The sequence below is a fragment of the Podarcis filfolensis genome, assembly GCF_964270895.1.
Source record: "Podarcis filfolensis genome assembly, chromosome: 7".
NCBI classification, from domain to species: Eukaryota; Metazoa; Chordata; class Lepidosauria; order Squamata; family Lacertidae; genus Podarcis; species Podarcis filfolensis.
In genome coordinates, this window is record NC_139603.1 from 5,722,762 (window position 1) to 5,736,907 (window position 14,146).

Sequence of the window (14,146 nt, forward strand, 5' to 3'; positions counted from 1 at the left end):
AAGGGTTTAAACTGTGTGTGTCTGTCTTTTCAGTCTCTTTGAAGACAGAGGCTGTGAAATGCTATACCTTTAAAGCAAATTCAAATTACATTTGTTCCCTCAAAGAATTCTGGGCACTGTAGTTTGCCCCTTACAGAGTTACAACCTCTAACAAGCTACCACGCCCATAATTCTTTGAGGGGGGAGAAGTGTAGGTGGGTTCCCATGAGGCAAGACACAATGATAACAGGAAGAACCTTTATTGAACTACATAACTGGGAAACAGAGGCAAAGCAACTACTTATATACATTTCTGAAAGCCTGGGCCACTCCCACTTCCAACACGATTGGCTGTCTACGCTTCCAAACTGCGAATCATGACTCAAGAGTTTAAGTGCCAATGGCAGAGGCCCAAATCCTGAAATGTTCTGTGATTGGACAACATGTATCGAATCAGCACACAGGAGCTCAGATTCCTTAGTCCAGACTCAAGCTCAGGCAAACACAGACCACTGAATACATAACACCTGGTGTGTGTCCCAATCCACTAGTAAGCAGTGAGGTTTCCCAGGGGAAAGTGACTGGACAAGCAGAAGAGTGGATGAGCCCGTAGTCCAACATCTTAACAACTCAACCACACTGACACTTTTCCGTTGCTGCAATTCAAAGGAAACTTTCATTGGTGCCTGTGGAGGTTTCCCATGGCATGCAAGTAGGCACTTTGGAGAGGTGGGTTGTGGGTTTTTTGGAGAGGCATTCTCTAGGGTAAGGAAGAGCAGTGGGGAGATGTAAGCTTGGGTTTGAGGAACATAAACCATGCAGACTTTCTCCCTGCCATTCAGGGAGATGCCTCTGGCTGCAGTTCCTGGCAAGCGGAGAGAGGGAGGAGGAGAATATTGAGATTGACGACTTGTGTCCTGATTCTGTTCTCCCACCTCCCCCTGTGAGCACTGGGAGGAGGGCAGGAGAGCAGCTTCCACTTCAGAAGTGAGGAAATACTCGTGACTCATGATCCATCCCCAGTGCAGAGGAAAGAGGGATATCAGTTGTGCTAAGATGACTTGGCACCTCAACAGCTCAGGCATGATGTATCACCTAAGGCTAAGACTGCTGTGTAAGTCAGTGCCACTGTAAGGGGGGGGCAGAAAAGTGGGGCCCACCACCTTCCTCTCTCAGACTGCTCAGGAAGGAGTAGCATCAGCATGGGCAAAAGGAATCACAAGGCCCCACCAGACTCTCCAGGGAGAAGCAGCGCCAGGCCAGTGGTGGTGTTTGGGAACCTAGTGGCAGCTTGGGTCAGCTATCCAATTCAAGCACCTGGTGAAGCCAGGGCACACTGTGTTCAGCAGGAATGTGGTACCATCTCTGTTCCACGCAGCCAGAGAAAAAGGTGAAGTCACAGCTGGCCAGAGCAAAGGGACCTTCTGCACACTTTTATCACAAATATCTGAGTTGCCAGAGTGCACGGCTTGCTTACTGCTCACTGGTGGCAGCTGGAAGCAGCACTAGGACAGGGAGCTGGTGCTGCCGGAGTTATGGAGATACTGCCCAAGTAAATGCCTGCAAAAGCCCTCCTCTTTCCTGCAAAGTCCTCCTTGCTTTCCTCTCTCTCGGTCAGATAGAGGTGCCCCATTGCACCGTGATTTGTGGACGTAATAGTTAGGTAACCTAGCATTGGGTGGGGGGGCGTGTGCGTGCACGCTTTGGTTTCCCTTCTCCTTTATTTTTATATGGCTAACTAGGTTTATCCTTCAGTATCCTTCAACTCGAGGGATGCGGGTGGTGCTGTGGATTAAACCACAGAGCCTAGAGCTTGCCCATCAGAAGGTCAGTGGTTCAAATCCCCGCAATGGGGTGAGCTCCCGTTGTTCGGTCCCAGCTCCTGCTAACATTGCAGTTCGAAAGCACATCAAAGTGCAAGTAGATAAATAGGTACCACTCTGGAAGGAAGGTAAATGGCATTTCCGTGCGCTGCTCTGGTTTGCCAGAAGTGGCTTAGTCATGCTGGCCACATGACTCGGAAGCTGTACCCCGGCTCCCTTGGCCAGAAAAGAGAGATGAGCCATGCAACCCCAGAGTCGTCCGTGACTAGACCTAATGGTCAGGGGTCCCTTTACACTTTACCTTTATCCTTCAACTCATTGTATTCTCAACTAATCTCATATCCTTTTGAGGGCTGGGAAACCCAGTCAACATTTGAGAAAACACAAAGCTTAAGCCGGTGCAGCTTATCCACTTCACTTGACACACATGAACAGGAAGTTGTATATAAAACCTTCTCTGTAGTTAACGTTGGAAGAGAATCTCTTTCCCCCCCATACTTAGTTGGAATTGACCTCAGCTTTTTCTGGCTTTGCTTCAGAACCATCTGGGGACATGAATTTCCCCCTGTATTTTCAGTAAAGTATTTATGTCATATCGAGAAAGGAAGAAGTAACCTGAATATACCACTGAATCTATCATCGCAACCCTACATGGTGTAGCCTTTAGCTCCATCTTGGGTAGAATCAAATGTTCCATTTGCTACCCTGATAGCTGAAAGAAAAGGAAAGAAAGAAACCAGGAGCCCAGCCAGCAGTAAATCAAATATTGCTGAGGCTGAGCTACAGTGTATATTCCTTAGATAGAGACACAAAATCTTGATTTATTATCAGGTGACGGAGACTCTACCAAATCCCTAGTCAAGTTGTTTCGGTGGCTAATTACCCTTGCTTTATTTCCAGCTTGAACTTTCTAACTCCTACTTCCAGCTGCTGGATCTTATCGCCTCTTTTTCTTGCTAGAGTAACAAGCTGTCCATCACTGAATTGTTTTTCCCTGAAAGATCATGATCAAGTTCTTAGATTCGCTTGGATTTAAAGCCAATAGAATTTATTTCGTAAGTCTGCAATGTAAAAGGTAGGGGATTTTCAGCCCATCAGGTCTCTTGTAGCTCCCTTCTGAGTTCTCTCTAATTTATCAATGTCCTTTTCAAAAGGGGGCACCAGAACTGTTCCCAGGGATGTATTTCATCTGCATAGAGATTGAATGCTATGTCCCTGTTCCAGCTCCATATCCCCTGGTTTATCTTTCAAATATCACATTATCCCTTTCTCCACTGCATCACACTAAGGTCTTGCAGTGTGTGTGACAAAATCCTTCCTCAGTTTCTGATTTTCATGGGTTGCTTCCATGCCAGGTCTTCTCTCCGATATTGCTATCCTTTGTTCACCCACTTTTACACAGAATCCAGACAACACGGCTGTCAAATGTTGCTGCTCAATGCCCTCTGCATTGTCTTTCAGTTAAATTTTCAGATCCAATCCGTTGCAACTTCTTTAAAACAAAATGCAATTGCAACACCAGCCAGTTCACTGCGGACAGGCGAAGTGTTGTTGAGATTTAAGGGCTCAAGTGCATTTGATTCAAAGCTTCCTGTTTGCAGGTCCTGTCCATTTTATTATGTCCTGAAGATAGTGGCTGAAGTGATGAATGGCTTCTTAATTGCTCCTTGAACACACTCCTTTAATTACCACAGTGTCAGCTTTCTGCTTTCAAAGTGGGGAAGCCTTCCTTATTAATTTCATTGCATTTTAAAAAAGAATAATGCAAGCAAAGCAGCCCCGAAAATCTCCCTCCTCCCCACCTCGAGAACAGAAAACTGTTCCTGAGACAATTAAGAGAGTCTATTCAAGGGGCAATGTGCAGTGCAATCCTACGTATGTTTACTCAGAAGTAAGTCCTACTATTTTCAGTGGGGCTCACTCCTAAATCGGACTGCATCCACCCACTACAATTGGCACTAAAGTAGACAGCACACAGGAAACTTTTAACTGAGATTGGAAAGGACCTTTACTGAATGGGACCTGTGGCGAGTAAACATTATAAGAAGGACCCTGGGCACAAGAAAGGGCATTGCTCATAGCACTTCACTTTAATTCTTTCCCCAGCTAACTATGTAGAAGCAATGCTAACCTGGGATAACAACAAACAACAACACTAATAATTTATTTATACCCCACCCATCTGGCTGGGTCTCCCCAGCTACTCTGGGCAGCTTCCAACTAAGATTAAAAATACATTAAAATGTCACACATTAAAAGCTTCCCTAAACAGGGCTGCCTTCAGATGTTTTCTAAATGTCAGGTAGTTGTTTATCTCTTTGACATCTGATGGGAGGGCGTTCCACAGGGCGGGTGCCACTACCGAGAAGGCCCTCTGCCTGGTTCCCTGTAGCTTTGCTTTTTGCAGTGAGGGAACTGCCAGAAGGCCCTCAGTGGGAGTGGAGATGCTCCTTCAGGTATACTGGGCTGAGGCCATTTAGGGCTTTCAAGGTCAGCACCAACACTTTGAATTGTAGCTTAAAGAATGGCTGCTTCTTGAAAACACAGACATTTTGGATTTGGAAGGATTTAATAACATTTTTGGGTGGCATGCATATTTGTGGTATGACAAGGTTAAAGCGCATAAAAGTTTCAAAAACCATATTGTCAGAAAAGCACTGCTGAATGTCTGGGTTAGATATAAGGACTTGTTGGAAAATAAGACTCCAAGATGGTTATCACCAATGGAAGCTAAGGCAGTGAAAAAGCTAAATATGGAGTCGAAATGGCCAAGATATTGGGAAATCTTGGAAAAGGAAGGGGATAAACTGAGATTGCAGAGTTTTGAAAAACTAAAAGAGAAGGTGAGAGATTGGTTACATTACCATCAAATAAATGAAGTGTTTAAATTAGACAGAAAAATAGGTTTCCAGGTGGAAAAGTCAAAACTAGAGACTGAACTGTTAGAATCCAGCACTAAGAACTTGTCAAAAATGTATAATCTGCTGCTGAAATGGAACACACAAGATGAAACGGTTAAATCAACTATGATTACATGGGCTCAGGACATTGGTCATAACATCATGTTTGTTGACTGGGAAAAGTTGTGGACCACTGGGTTGAAGTTTACGGCGTGTAACGCCTTAAGAGAAAACATAATGAAAATGATTTATAGGTGGTACATAACCCCAGTCAAACTTGCAAAGATCTACCATTTGCCTGATAATAAATGTTGGAAATGTAAGGAAAAGGAGGGCACATTCTTTCACCTCTGGTGGACATGCCCGAAGATTAAGGCATTCTGGGAAATGATTTATAATGAACTGAAAAAGGTATTTAAATATACTTTCCCCAAGAAACCAGAGGCCTTTCTCTTGGGTATTGTCGGCCAGGGGGTGCTAAAGACAGATACAACCTTCTTTATGTATGCTACAACAGCAGCTAGAATACTCATCGCAAAGTACTGGAAGACACAGGATCTACCCACACTGGAAGAATGGCAGATGAAGGTGATGGACTATATGAGCCTGGCAGAGATGACGAGCAGAATCCGAGACCAGGGAAGAGAAGCGGCGGAAGAAGAATGGAAAAAGTTTAAGGATTATTTAAAGAAATATTATAAAATTGGAGACAGTTAGAATGATGTTGGACTAAAATAAATGGTTACTATTAGTAATGATTATGACAAAGAGAATAAGGGTGATTAGCATAAATTTATAATAAAATAAGGTAAGATTTCGCTGAAAAACTGTAAGAATTTGGAATACAGAAACGGGAAGTAAGAGGAGGTCGAGGAAGAAAGGTTTAGAAATTGGGTTATGAAGTGGTACGTGTTTTTTGTTTTATTATTGTTGAATGTTTGTTTATGTATGTCTTGTTTCTGTTATATAAAAAATTGTTTAATAAAAATATCTTAAAAAAAAACAAAAACACTTTGAATTGTGCTTGGAAACATACTGGGAGCCAATGTAGGCCTTTCAAGCGGCCGCTCCCAGTCACCAGTCTAGCTGGCGCATTCTGGATTAGTTGTAGTTTCCGGGTCACCTTCAAAGGTAGCCCCATGTAGAGCGCATTGCAGTAGTCCAATTGGGAGATAACTAGAGCATGCACCACGCTGGTGAGACAGTCCGCGGGCAGATAGGGTCTCAGCCTGCATACCAGGTGGAGCAGGTAGACAGCTGCTCTGGACACAGAATTGACCTGCGCCTCCATGGACAACGGGCTCTGGTGTGCAATCATGCCATTATAGAACTAGTAAACAGTAGCCAACACCAACCCTGCAATGGACACATGGCTGCACTGTGTCTTTAGGTAGCCACTGATTCAACACAGTATATTCAGATTATTTTTTAAAAAGAGCCAGCCACTCATGAGGATACCAAAATTTGGGCTTACTTCCACAACATATAGAAAGCTGCAATTTGTTAAACATGGCATTGCCCTAAATACATATCATCATCACTAAAAAATTTATTTCGAAAGGGTAGAATGAAACATTAACCCAAGCTCCACTGTTTCATGCAACCTGCAGAGGGAACAGATTGGGGCTGAAAGACCAATGAAAAGTGTGCAAGGTGCATGGAGGCTCAGCTGCAAGCGAGCACAATACAGAGACAAAAGAATGTGCTTGTTTTAATATGGCGCAAAAATTGTGGGCACCTTAATTTACAATTTCCATGCTTTGGGGAGTGTGACTGAATGTGTAAGTACCTTAACGATTCTCTTAAATTAAGGGTGCTTTTTAAAATAGAGAATTTCCTTGTGTTTTGAGCAATCCACTAAATTACACAATCCTTCTTAGGGATGCCTATTCCTTTACCATGGTCCTATCTGACATTGGACACAAATCTACCTTGAAGTCTAATTTGCATCACAAAACATGCCAATAAACATAATTTTAAAAATCATTTGTATTTTGAAGTGTGTAAAATTTGTTAACTGCAGCACCCAACAGGACTTACTTTCACATGTATCATTCCCCACATACCAACTTACCTTGAAATGTGGAAAGTGTTGACTGTAAACTAGGTTGAACTCCTTACTTGGCGATTGAGATGGGTCCAAGCAATCTTGGAGTAATCTTCTCTAGGCAAGAGACAAACACCATCCCACAAAACTTCACAAACATCCCTCCCCACAAGCACTTCCCAAGGGTGTCCCTTCCCACGTCACCCAGCTTTCCCCATCCTTGCACACAGTCTCCTGTGCAGTCACTCTGTCACGCAAACAATACTGCCCACCTACATGCTGTGATGTCACTTGCCCCAATTTAATTCATTCACTTAAATGGGGAATTTAAACACCAATCTATTGTTACCAAGATTGTGTTCCACCCTCAATGTCTGCAGAGCATTAGAAAGATTCCAGGGGGTTCCAGGCACTCAGCCAGGGTTATGTTTCTGTTGGGAAGATCAAGCCACAGCAGAGGTTAGTGTCTTTAAGAAATGTGGTTTATTAACACATATTTACACCTGGAAGTCTCTCTCTCTCTCTCTCTCTCTCTCTCTCTCTCTCTCTCTCTGCGTGTTCAGACCTTTAAACCTCCCCCTTAAATAAATTCAGACAAGACTCAAATTTTGGTTTGGTTTTTGGAAGAATTGAGGCCACAACTTTATTGATTACAGCAAGTGAGTGGTTGCATAGGCTCTGGTTCGACTAGCTCCCTACACCTTCGCAGGGCACCAGAATAGGTCAGCCTGGGCCGAACACCTGGATAAGCAGAAAGCCACGAACAGGCTATCTCCGCCACCCAAACGTCCCCCTGGACTCCGGAATGGGCACAACCCCCTCACAGGGGTTGACCAAACCATTGAGTCCCTGGATTCCTTTAATGGAATACCCTTCACATAGGGATGGTGAGAGCGTTCCCCCATCCCTATCACCTGAACCAGAGCCTATCTGCAACCTTACAAGTTGTGACGATTTGCTACATGGCAGGTGAAACCCAAATGACACCAGCCAATCAGGCAAGTGGGGAAAATTCCTGCCGTGCCCCTGTCCCAACGACAGACGACACATGATGGCATAGCAAGGTCAAGCACAAAGCCCTAAAAGTAGGGAGAGGTGGGCGGGTGTTCCGATGCACGCACTGAAAGAAGACGCTCTGGGTCATGTGCATAGGTATATATAGGTCCCTTGATCCGTTTAGCTTGCGTCCCATTGGCCTGATTAAACCCAGCATCAAGGGACCTACCAATTGGGTGTTGTGGTTATCCAATAGACCCACCCACAATGCAGGGTTTGGTTGCCAGTTCTCACTGCAACACATGCCCTCATTATGGGAGGACCCAATCTCTCTTATTTTTCCAATATTTTCAAAATAGCAACATTTTCCATTCATCAAAATATCAAATTCTCTTGTTTGACTTCCCCCTCCCTTCCTCCTTCCCCAGTTTCCAAAAGTTTTTACTTTATCCCCTTGCATATAATTAATTTTTCTACTTAATTTTCATTTCGTCATTTTTAACTTAGATATCCAAATACTTCATAAATGCTACACCAATCCTGCTAATGTTTTAACATATTTACAGTGTTCTTTAACATAATCAATAAATTTAATCCAATCTGCTCGAGTTTCTTCTCATCTTGGTGCCTGATCTTCACAGTAAGTTTTGCCATTTCAGCATAGTCTATCATCTTAATTATCCAGGCTTCCTTAGTTGGTACACATTCTTCTTTCCACTTCTGGACACATAATATTCTAGCAGCTGTTGTAGCATACATAAATAATTTCTTTAAAGTTTTTGGTATTTCTTTCCCCATTATTCCAAGCAAAAAGGCTTCTGGTTTTTTAATGAAATCTGAAACATTTTTTTAAATTCATTATATATCAATTCCCAGAAGTCTTTGCTTTTTTACAGGTCCACCACATGTGCAAAAATGTACCTTTGTTGTCTTTACATTTCCAGCATATGCACCTAGAAGTCCCCATTGGAGGTGGCGCAGAACATTATGCCCCAAGAACGCCGATCATTGCCCCTCTCATAGCTTCAGCGAGCTCAGGTTCAAAGCAGTGCTCAGTCATGGCTCCCAGTCTCTCAAGGCAGCCTAGTCTAGCAAGCGTCAAGATGGTTCTGCCTCCTCCCTCCTTCAGGCTTCCAGAACACCTTTAGATTTCAAAAAGGACAGTATTTCCTGTGACATCAAGCTCCCTCCCCCATCACCTACCAGTTCTTCTGTCCACTCCTCAGAGTGGGACATGGGGGTGGGAAAGACAGTTCTTTTGCACTGCCAGTGGCCCTTAATGGCTCAGGACTTAGCTTGCCGGCCATGCTGCTTTACATAAGACAGGCGTGGCCATACTTGGCCCTCCAGATGTTTTGGGACTACAACTCCCATCATCCCTAGCTAACAGGACCAGTGGTCAGGGATGATGGGAACTGTAGTCCCAAAACAGCTGGAGGGCCAAGTTTGGCCATAACTGGCATAAGGCAACCCAGGAATTTCCTGTCTGGCACAGTTCTGCAGCTTGCATTTCCCTTCAGACCCCAAATACTATCTAAATACTACCTTTTACTGCACTCAACCGAGAAACATTGGAGGAATGAAACGCAGCGTCAGGGACGAGGCTCAAAGCCCAGCCCCACTCCTGCTTCTCCGTCCAAGTCATGCTTGAAAAGGTCTATGGGTGGAAGAAGAAGTGACAGGAAAGCCAGCAGGAAAGAAACTGGATGAGGGTCAGCCTTTGAGGCTTGCTGGGGAATGTGGGCACACATTAGGGAAATGGGATTTTATTGAAGTGAGAGACGGAGCCCTGAGTTACTGGAGCTGAGCAGAAATTTCAGCGTGGTTAATGCCAAGGCTTGAATGAAAACTATCTCCACACATTACAATGATCCACAAGCTGATCCCAGGCTCACTCTTCTCTCCTTGCTCATCCTGTCATCATTGCCAGCTCCCTGCCCAGCTCAACATGTGCCACAAGGAACTTTTGTCTGCCTTACATTCTGATTGCTTGCTAAATAGTAGCTCGGGCTGTTGTCTATACACTCTAGCTTTTCCCCATGCTGGCTGGCCCCTCGTTTGTTCTCATTAAGGACTGGCAGGGTGTCTAATTAGCTGGTGTGGCAGTGCCAGTGCCCTGCTGGCTAAACATCTGTGCACATGGACCCCTTCCCTCTCCGTGGCACATAATAAGCATACATAACTCTGACTTGCTCGCTGCGTATGACCTGCCTTGTCACCAGGAAATAAAGCCTTGTGGCGCACGGAACATGGCACGGAGGCCTTCATTTGCAAGCAGCTACCTGCCAACCTGGCCCTGGAACTGTCCACCCTGGCCTTGGAGTCGCCGAGCCTCTGGGGATGCTCACATTAGCCGCTGAAAAAGCAGCAAGGTCATTTCCCCGTGCTGCATTTGAAGCTGCATTTGCATGGCATTGCTCACAGCAAAGAGAGGGCAGGGATGTCTTCGCTCAATGCGCAAGACCTTTTGGGGTTTCCCTGATACTCCCCCGCCCCACTGAATCCTATTCATGAAGCTGTCATCTGCGCATGCACGGCGGCTGTTTCAGATGTTCACATTCCCACTTACTCCACAGCCAGTTTTCTAGCCTAGTTGGATTGAAGTTGTGAGTTAGTATTGTGTAGCTATCACTGCCTGCAATACAGACGTCTCTTCTTTCTGTCCCACTGTTGTTGTTTAGTCGTTTAGTCATGTCCAACTCTTTATGACCCCATGGACCAGAGCACGCCAGGCACTCCTGTCATCCACTGCCTCCAGCAGTTAGGTCAAACTCATGCTGGTAGCTTCGAGAACACTGTCCAACCATCTCATCCTCTGTCGTCCCCTTCTCCTTGTGCCCTCCATCTTTCCCAACATCAGGATCTTTTCCAGGGAGTCTTCTCTTCTCATGAGGTGGCCAAAGTATTGGAGCCTCAGCTTCATGATCTGTCCTTCCAGTGAGCACTCAGGGCTGATCTCCTTAAGAATGGACACGTTTGATCTTCTTGCAGTCCATGGGACTCTCAAGAGTCTCCTCCAGCACCATAATTCAAAAGCATCAATTCTTCGGCGATCAGCCTTTATGGTCCAGCTCTCTGTTCCATACATCACTACTGGGAAAACCATGGCTTTAACTATACGGACCTTTGTTGGCAAGGTGATGTCTCTGCTTTTTAAGATGCTGTCTAGGTTTGCCATCGCCTTTCTCCCAAGGAGCAGGCGTCTTTTAATTTCGTGACTGCTGTCACCATCTGCAGTGATCATGGAGCCCCAAAAGTAAAATCTCTCATTGCCTCCATTTCTTCCCCTTCTATTTGCCAGGAGGTGATGGGACCAGTGGCCATGATCTTCATTTTTTTGATGTTGAGCTTCAGACCATATTTTGCGCTCTCCTCTTTCACCCTCAATAAAAGGTTCCTTAATTCCTCCTCACTTTCTGCCATCAAGGTTGTGTCATCTGCATATCTGAGGTTGTTGATATTTCTTCCGGTGATCTTAATTCCGGCTTGGGATTCATCCAGCCCAGCCTTTCGCATGATGAATTTCTGTCCCACTGTAGTCACTAGCAAAGCTTGAGAAATTGTGAACCCCAATATGGACCGGTCTGGCCTTTGCCTCCCAGGCTGATGTGTGCATCAAAAGTGATTGTGCACCTGCACTCAGAAGTGAGCTCCAATGGCTTCAACTGTCTGGACTTATTCCCAGGTGCAGAGGATCATACCCCTAGTTATCTACTGGCTATCACATTTCCCAAATGTTGCAATGCAATTCCTGACTCAAAGAAGTATCAAAATGCATTAAAATGCTCATTTTAAAAGAAAATATATTTTGCAATGTACTTTTTCTTTTGAAGTACACAGCTAAAATACTATTTGAATCTTGTTCTTTGTGCAGATTTTTTTTAAAAATTGAAGATTAATGCACCAATGGAACGGAGCGGATCTATGAGTCAACGCGTATGAAAGTGACACAGAAACAGACTGATTCACCCACCCCTCGCAGTCTCTCTGATCAGCCAGTACCCAAGCATCATTTCCCTGGACCTGGCACAAACTTGTCACATCTGCTCCCTTGATTCCTTGTCTGTTTTGAAAAACTGGATGATTGATTGGTGCCCTTTATAGCTTCTTTTGGTTCCCTTTAAGTACCTTATATTTCTGGCTGCCTGGTTTCTATTATCTATTATTATTCTATCATTATTATTTCTATTATTATTATTTCTATTATTATTATTTCTATTATTATTTTTTCTTATTCTTATTCTTATTCTTATTCTTATTCTTATTCTTCTTATTATTATTATTTCTATCCTGGCCTTTGCCTCAAGGGAGTCCAGAGTTGCAAACAGGAACACAAAGAATACAATTAAAAAAAAACCAATTAAAAGAATTTGGAAACCTGAAGACATTTCCAAACAGTCACATATCTTCACACAGCTAATCATTCCAAGATTGTCACGTCTTGCAGCCATCAAATGCCTGGGTAAGCAGGAATGTTTTAAAATCCTTCCTGAGCATAAATGAGTCAGACATGCCTCAGCAGGGAAGGCATTCCACACGCGGGGAACCATGACTGAAGACGCCCCATCAGGGCTCAGTTGCCAGTGATGGCAGCATAAGGCTTCCTCTCAAATGCTATTATTTAATACAGGCTTCCTCAACCTCGGCCCTCCAGATGTTTTTGAGACTACAGTTCCCAGCATCCCTGACCACTGGTCCTGCTAGCTAGGGATCATGGGAGTTGTAGGCCAAAAACATCTGGAGGGCCGAGGTTGAGGAAACCTGATTTAATAAATGCTATCATTTAAAACATTATTATTAAATGTTTATATATTTCACGAAAGTTACAAGTTGAAGAAGAACAATTTGTTGAAATCAGCTGCACATCAAAGGGGAGCTTATGGACTATATACCTCATTTGTAATTCCCTCTGGAGGTGACGAGTCTTTGCCTCATCCCTCTGAAATCTGGCAGGTCTAAAGGGGGGGGGGAGTCAGTCAGTTCAATTTATTGTGCCTGGCGAACAGCCATTACACACATGAAAATAATAATACAACTATGAATAGTGGTTTACATTTCTACTCCTCCACCTTTACAGGATAAATCATTTCCCATTCCCCCTTTAAGTTTTATTACACAAATTTGTAAAGCCTTTGCAAGAAATCTGGATGTTCAAAAGGATATATACCTCTCCACAACGGACAGCAAAAAACAGGTCTTTGCTTCTCTTCTGCAATCTTAACAATGGATGGATGCAATTGTTCCTAAGATCATTATAAAAAGGGCACTCAAGGAATACATGAGTTATGTCTTCTATAGACAGAGAGTTGCACGTGCAAACTCTGTCCTTCTTAGGAACTCCTTTATATCGGCCCATCCGATCTGCTAACGGAAGAACATTTAGTCTTGCCTGAGTAAAGGCTTCCCTCATTTTGGCAAGTCTACCAGATATCTTGGCAGGGATGGATACAATGGAATAAAAAAGCATACAATTTGTTTGATTGGCAGATCTTAGGGTTGCCATACGTCCGGAATTTCCCAGACAAATTCAGAATACTGTAGTTGGAAGCAGTGTCTGGGTGGAAATTGGCCAAATGTACAGGAAAATTTGGATGTATGGCAACCCATGTCAGCAGCGTTGTTTTTGCCAATTTTCATCATCTGTGCAAAGGAGGACTGAATATTTCTGATTTCCGATTTTTACCAGAAAATAGTGCTCACCTCTTAGAAATTCAACTACATCATTTATAAATAAATTGAAGAGATGGGGAGCAAGTAGACATCCTTGTCTTACTCCTTTTGTAACAGGTACAGTGTCAGATAGGTGCCCCCCATTCATTCTAACTCAAATTTAAAAGCTGCATATCAATTCCCATAGATTATAGTTTGTTCCAAAGGCATTCCTGAGAGATAGAATCAAAAGGAGCCCCCCCTGCATAATCGATCACATGATGTGGTGCACACAAACCATTTGAATGGCATTGCCCATCAACTTTGGTGGGCGGCCCCCTCAAATATTTTAGGGGGGCGAAGACCCTTCGGCCTCTAGGGGTTGGCTTCTGTGCCCTCAGGTGGGCTGGTCTTTTGGATCTGGAAAATGTGCCAATATTTTGGAGGGGTAGTCAGTCATTTCAGGGGCCCTCAGTTGAAAAGGTCTGTGCTAGGAAGAGGACACACAGGAAATGACTTTTGAAAAGTGGCGTGATTTACCAGCAGCCTTTTCTGGGTTGCAAGGGCTGTTTTCTGGTGAGATGCTCACATGTTACTAAGGGTTATTGCTTGGCATTCACATAAAAGGGATTCCTCCACCCCTCGCCTAACCTCCTGGAGTGCAGTTCTTTCAGAAAGTCCTTAGTTGTCTTGGCTCAGAAAGCTTGTTAGACATTGGCACTGAACTTGTCATAAACTCACTAGCACAATAC

At 44.0% G+C, this 14,146-nt stretch overlaps 1 long non-coding RNA gene across 1 annotated transcript in view; it reads left to right on the forward strand.

The window, feature by feature from the left end:
* LOC310767632 overlaps positions 1 to 11,875 on the forward strand; it is a 28,459-nt gene extending 16,584 nt beyond the window's left edge. The window contains exon 3 of the long non-coding RNA XR_014550988.1: positions 11,620 to 11,875. This is a non-coding gene — a long non-coding RNA (uncharacterized lncRNA). The remainder of the gene's footprint in view (positions 1 to 11,619) is intronic.
* Positions 11,876 to 14,146: the final 2,271 nt, after the last annotated feature.